The sequence below is a fragment of the Dioscorea cayenensis genome, chromosome 7 (assembly GCF_009730915.1).
Source record: "Dioscorea cayenensis subsp. rotundata cultivar TDr96_F1 chromosome 7, TDr96_F1_v2_PseudoChromosome.rev07_lg8_w22 25.fasta, whole genome shotgun sequence".
NCBI lineage: Eukaryota > Viridiplantae > Streptophyta > Magnoliopsida > Dioscoreales > Dioscoreaceae > Dioscorea > Dioscorea cayenensis.
In genome coordinates, this window is record NC_052477.1 from 31,763,194 (window position 1) to 31,769,590 (window position 6,397).

A 6,397-nucleotide genomic window follows, 5' to 3' on the forward strand; every position below is an offset into this window, starting at 1 on the left:
TCAAACGCGTAGAAATCCAGAGACACAGCTCCCAAGTCCTAACCAATGTTCTCAATCACTCAATCATGCCTAATAATTGGGGTAAGACTTTTATTGCTTTAATTCCTAAAAAATCTAATCCTAAGTTTGCTGCTGATTACCGTCCAATTTCTCTTTGCAATATTTGCTAAAAGATTATCTCTAAAATTCTTGCTAATCGTCTGAAACTGATCCTCCCTAATTTGATCAGTAAAGAACAGTGTGGTTTTGTGAATGGTAGAACTCCCTTTGATAACATCATAACTCTTCAAGAAGTGGCTCATTCTATTGACAATGAAGCTTCCCCCCCTAGGATGTTGGTTAAGCTAGATATAGCCAAGGCTTATGACACGCTGAGTTGGTCTGCAATTCTTGCTACTATGTCCAAAATGGGGTTCCCTGGTAGATGGGTTAGCTGGATTAAGACATGTATTTGTAATGTCTCATATGCCTTGTTGATCAACAAAACTCATACTTCTTGGTTCACTGCTAGCAGGGGCATTAGACAGGGAGACCCTCTTTCTCCCTACTTATTTATTCTTGTTGCTCAAAACTTGACTACTATGCTCAATTATGCTCTGCAAATCAATGCCATTCCTCGTTTTAACTCCAACCTCCAAAGTAATTTCAACCATTTGATGTATGCGGATGATATTATTCTTGTCTCGAATGCTTCTAGAAAAGCTGCTAGGAATATCAAGAGATGTCTTGCATTTTATGGTAACTTGACTGGGCAAAGAGTCAATAATTTGAAATTAGAAGTCATCTTCCCTAGCCGATTCTACAAACACCTTTCTTGTAGAATTTCTGAAATCCTTAACTATAAGGTTGGTTTTTTCCCTTTCTCCTATCTGGGAATTTTAATTTCACCTAAACGATTGGCACTCTCTTGTTTTTCCTCTATGGTTGACAAGATTGAGAAGTCAATTGTTTTTTGGCGGAAATCTAAAATCACCCCAGCAGGGAAAACCATTCTTATAAATGCTTCTATTATGACTGCGCCTTTGTACTACATGTCGGTTTATCCTGTTCCAAAATCTATTCTTGATCGGATCAACAAGGCTGCTAGGGCCCTATTTTGGTCTAAGGATAGCAATAGAAAGGGCATCAACTCAGTCGGTTGGAATGAAATTATGCTTGATCGATCTGAGGGGGGATTGTCAATTAGAAATATGGGTATTTCTAAAATTGCTCTTATGGCCAAGAATGTTATGAGTTTGCTGAACAATATCAAAAAGTGGTGGGTTGACATTATGAAAGATAAATATGGCATAATTAATGTCTGGAAAGGTAATATTCCCATAAAATGCTCTTGGATTTATCGTGGTATGTTTCGCACTGTTCTGGTCATTAGACCTTTTCTCTGGATAAATTCTTTTAATCCGAGTATGACTTCTCTTCTTAGCGATCCTTGGTATTTTGAGATACCGTTAGCACTTAAACCTACTTACCTTAATATGGATCTAGATTATGAGCATTTGCATATTTCTGAGTTATTGGTTGATACTCACTGGAATATTTCTCGTTTGCATCTTATTTTTGGTATGCACTTGAATGATAATGTTTTGAGTCATAGCCGTATTGATTATGAATCAAGCAATAATTGGGTGTGGTTACCCAAATCCAAAGGTTCTAAATTGTCCACTATGGTTTATTCTTTTTTGAATCATGATAAGAGTTCTGGTAATTTTTGGGAGGGTTGGAAGAATTTATGGCAGCTCAAGGTTGCTCCAAAGGTAAAACATTTTATCTGGTTATTATTTCATGATGCTGTTAAAACAAACGATTACTTATATCGACTGAATTTAGGTCCTCAAACATTGTGCACATTTTGCAACTTACACACTTAATCTGTGGAGCACTTGTTTCTACACTGTGATAAAATTCAGGATATTTGGAATGTCACTTGCTCTAAGGTTGGTAAGCCTATTAACCTCTCTGATAGGATTTCTTCTGGCATGTGGCTGAACTAAGAGGTGTCTGGTAATGATCGGTTTATTCAGTCGCTTATTGCTTCTACTTTGTGGTTCATTTGGAAAGCTCGTTGTAATAAAATTTTCAACAATGACCAGCTGGATGGTGTTATGATTTCCCAATGGGCTATTGGGCATGCAGGATGAGATAAACAAGGGACTGAACATCAGAACTGTCCTCTCTTCTAGTGCAGATCTAATTGATGCTGTATCGACCGATGCCTGGACTGATTTGTGGAGACTCTACTCGCAGATCAATCTCTTGAAAGGCCTTCTTGATGAGGCAAATTATCCTAAGATGGGTGTTATTCCGATGCTATGGAACATGCCTACAATCTCTTTAGCTACTTATGGCCTTACTCAGCATGAAATTTCTTTGTTTCACTTTGGCAGGGACCTTCTCAAATGGCTGATGAAGACTATTAGACTTAGTGATTTTTTGTATTAATTTGCTTTCTGTTTTGTTTCAATTTGTTCTGTTTTTTGTTTAGTTGTCAGTTTTATTTTGAATTTTGTATCTTAAACTCTTTTGTAACTTCTTTTTTCTATTAATAAAATAGCTCTCATGAGCTCTTTCCCTAAAAAAGAAATGTTCCTTTTCATTTAAACATGAAGAACGTTCTTCATGTTTAAATGTTGGTATTTAGAAGTGATGTTTCTCCATTTTTGCGGCTGTAGTCATAAATGTTGGTTTCCAATTTGCATCATTAGAGAGATGGTGCTGCTTTTAGTTGATGCAATAACAGTGATTGGATTCTAATAGAGTAGTTTCTGTTAGCCTTTATGACTATTTGATGGCCTTGTTCGCACCATTATGCTAGTGTGCGGGAAGCCACCCTAGTGCATCTTGTATACAACTTCAGAATCTCAAGTTTTTGACTCGGAAAAATTTAAGTCGAATAATGCCCTGATCATATTTTTGTGATCTTACAAGGAAAAACACTTCTTGTGAGTTACACAATTTGCCTTATCTGCCATGCCAGGAATGTGTGGGTTCAAAGTAGATTTAAATTTTACACTTCCAGGATTTTGCGGGGCAGATTGTGTGGTGTCATTTTTGTATTCTTTTTGTGTATCATGCTGATTAGTTACTCACTTCTCCTTGACTTGTTTATACAGATGATCCTGACATACCTCCAGTGCAAAATCATCGGTCTTTCTTAAAGAAGCATGTGATTTATAAGGAGGTAATTTTGTTTCCTTGATACATGTAAATCTATAATTTACTCTATATTTGGTACTTGAAGAGTTGAATTTGTTTGCAAGATAACACTATTAAAGATCCTTTGGTATTGTCAAAGATTCATCAAATCTATCGAATTGGTTATATAAAGGTGAGAAGGTTTACCTTCATGAATATTTTGACCATGATCAATTTCTTTATGCTTATGTCATGGGTTCTTTCTGATTTGTCAGGATGTTATTTTGCTAGGAGTATTGGATGAGGTAACTATTGCAAGTCCCAGTGCCATCATTTAAACAAATAATGCTACTGTGAGGATCATAGTTTTAATGTTGTACATATTAATCTAGGTTGATGTTATCATCATCCTGTGATACTGTATTTGATATAGGTTGTTTGTTGCTAAAAGATGACACTTCCTTTATTCAAGAATTATTTGCAAGGATGAAATCGCCCTCCATATCTGATGAATCAAAGAGGAACTTGGTAACTTTATTTTCCCTTGTACTTTTCTTTTGTTAGCAAACCTTTAAAGCATTTGTCTTCCTTGTATGTTGCCTTTGCCATGTTTTTTCAAAACTTGCACATGATATGTTATTTGTGTTAGACATTAGCCTTGTTAAATTCAATAAAAGTTTTTGATGCTTTTAATTGGTTCTTTCTTAGCATGCTTAACCTTGGATTTATTAAAGAGACATCTCTTTGCACCTTTAATTTCTCTTTAACTTTTCTCTTTCTTCTTTTTTTTTCTGTTGTTCTTGTGAGGTTTCTTTTTTTATCCACGTGAGCTCATTCATTAGTTCACAAGATTAGGATATTCCTTTCAAGTTGGAAAAGATTTGAGAGAATCTAGAATAGTTGTTTGTAATTGGCTTTGATTAGTTTAATTTTTTTTTATTTGGGAGAAGCTTGTTGTTGCTAAATTGCTAATTAATTGTGCCATTTGACTGTGGAGATGATTGACATCAAAGATAAGATCCTTGGCTTTGTTTGGACTTTGGATCTCTTGTTTGACCTTCCTAGAAGGATGCATGAATGATCATTCATTAACTGTGTAAAAAAGATGATGTATTAATAAAGTAATAAAGATGATTTGCATGATATATAATCTCTAAAATGATTCTTTCCAATGTGCAATGGTGTTCTTTTTGGATATTCAGCAGACTTTCTAATTATTCAAATTCGATTGAAACCCTCTCAACTTTAACCAAACCAGCTGATCATACTTGGGCTAATTCTCGTGTGTTGTTTTCTTGATGATTTTCAGGACAAATGGGCTAAGAACTTGTACCTTGCATCAATGTGCTATACTGCTATGGTCGTATCTGTATCTTGATATATATTTAATTGGCTAAAACCTTCATGAAGGTCTGACAGCAGGGTTTCTCCTGCTGCTTCTCAAGTTATCTAGTACATGGAGCCATGCTTGAAAAATTGGGAATGGAAAGCTAGAGGCAGGCCGTTCTAATCTTATTTGATGCCCTGCTTTTGTATATTTTGGGTCTGCTTTTATGTTGACAAAAATACTTTTGAATTACCATCATATATCTAGTTCTGGTGGCCTGCCAAATTAAAGAACATACTCACCTTATACTAGTTACTTTTTTTGCTTTTGTCTGTGTTGCCAACTTTTGAAACTCTGATGAATCATGGTTAGCTATATATATATATCAGCTCACCTTATACATGAATGTATTGAAAGATTCATATTTTCGATGTATAGGTTAAATAAATTTATTTATTAATAGTAGGAAAAATAAATTAAAAATTTAATTTAATTAATGAATAAATTTAGAGGTGGTTATAACCACCTCTAAAATATGAATATGTTAAAAAAAATAAGTGTTTTAGAGGTGGTCATAACCGCCTCTAAAAGCCATAGTAAGGGTATTGTAAATCATTAGCTATAGAGGTGGTTATAACCGCCTCTAAAGTCATTTGTAAGGGTATGAGAAATCATTAGCTATGGAGGCGGTTATAACCGCCTCTAAAAGCCATTTAGTAAGGGTATGAGAAATCATTAGCTATAGAGGCGGTTATAACCGCCTCTATAGTCATTTGTAAGGGTATGAGAAATCATTAGTTATAGAGGCGGTTATAACCGCCTCTATTCTTATTATTAAAAACCCACTTCCGTAGAATAAAAAAATTACCCCTAACGGTTGAGTACAAACCCAGCTCTAAAAGTGTAGAGAATGCTGATACTGAGCAGGTTTAGAGCGGTTGAAAAACCAACGCTATAGCTATAGAGGCGGTTTTAACCGCCTCTATAGGGTTTGAAAACCGTCTCAAAAGCCCTCTTTTGGTGTAGTGAACATAGCTTCTAAGTTCCGTAATTATATATAGTTAGTCTAAGCATGGAAGCTGTGCTCAGCCGTTGCATTGAAGACAGCTAGTTATGCATGGTTGGCTGAGAGCGCGCTCACATCTTCTATATATGGATTACTTATATAATATATATGTACAAAGCTGATACTGTAGAAGACTAGACCATTGTCAGGTTTTGTAGATTTCCAATATATATATATATATATATATATATATATATCAATTGGCTTTGCATATAAAGATTTGTTGGGTTGAGCCTCATTAAGTGGGCTTAAAATAAATTGGGCTGCAGCCCAAAGTCAACAAAAAAAAACAAAAAACAAAAAATTATAAAACAAAACAAAACAAAAAACACCATATTTAATGTTGAAAACATTGAAAGGGTCAATTTGGAAAATTGCTGAACACAATCCCATGAACAATAACAAAGAGAGGAGTAGAACAAAAAAAGAAAAAAAAAAGGAGTAGAGTTGATCTTTACAAGATTATCCTATGACTAAATAAGACCAAATCTCGCTTAAATTTTAAAAGGATTCTGTTCACTATATATTGAGTAGGAATTGAACATGCAATCCCCTATATGGGAATAAAATGCTTTAACCAGCGAGCTAGCCTGATGTTGGTTGTTATTGAAATAAATTAACCCAGAATCCTTTTGCATTTTGTTTCACGACATCTTGCACAATGTATACATGACTTGCAAGAAGACACCTACTATTGGCTCAAGAAACTCAATAGAGGGCCCTTCTATAGAATGCTGCAAACTCAGAAAATATTATTGGCTTATCACTTTAGGCCTCCACATTCCCTTAAAGCCCATGTGAGCCCATGTGATTATTTTGACTCCACTCATCTTTGAAGGGTTTGTTTTTAAAAATGAAATGAATAAATCATT

The 6,397-nt window shown here is 34.9% G+C and overlaps 1 long non-coding RNA gene across 2 annotated transcripts; it reads left to right on the forward strand.

Moving 5' to 3' along the window:
- Positions 1-2,934: 2,934 nt before the first annotated feature.
- Positions 2,935-4,520, forward strand: LOC120265575. 2 transcript variants are annotated; one of them, XR_005537687.1, is made up of 5 exons: positions 2,935-3,178; positions 3,258-3,325; positions 3,408-3,485; positions 3,566-3,660; positions 4,442-4,520. It is a non-coding gene; the product is annotated as an uncharacterized LOC120265575 (long non-coding RNA). The 2 variants fall into 2 exon arrangements; XR_005537688.1 differs by having other exon boundaries at positions 3,273-3,325.
- Positions 4,521-6,397: the final 1,877 nt, after the last annotated feature.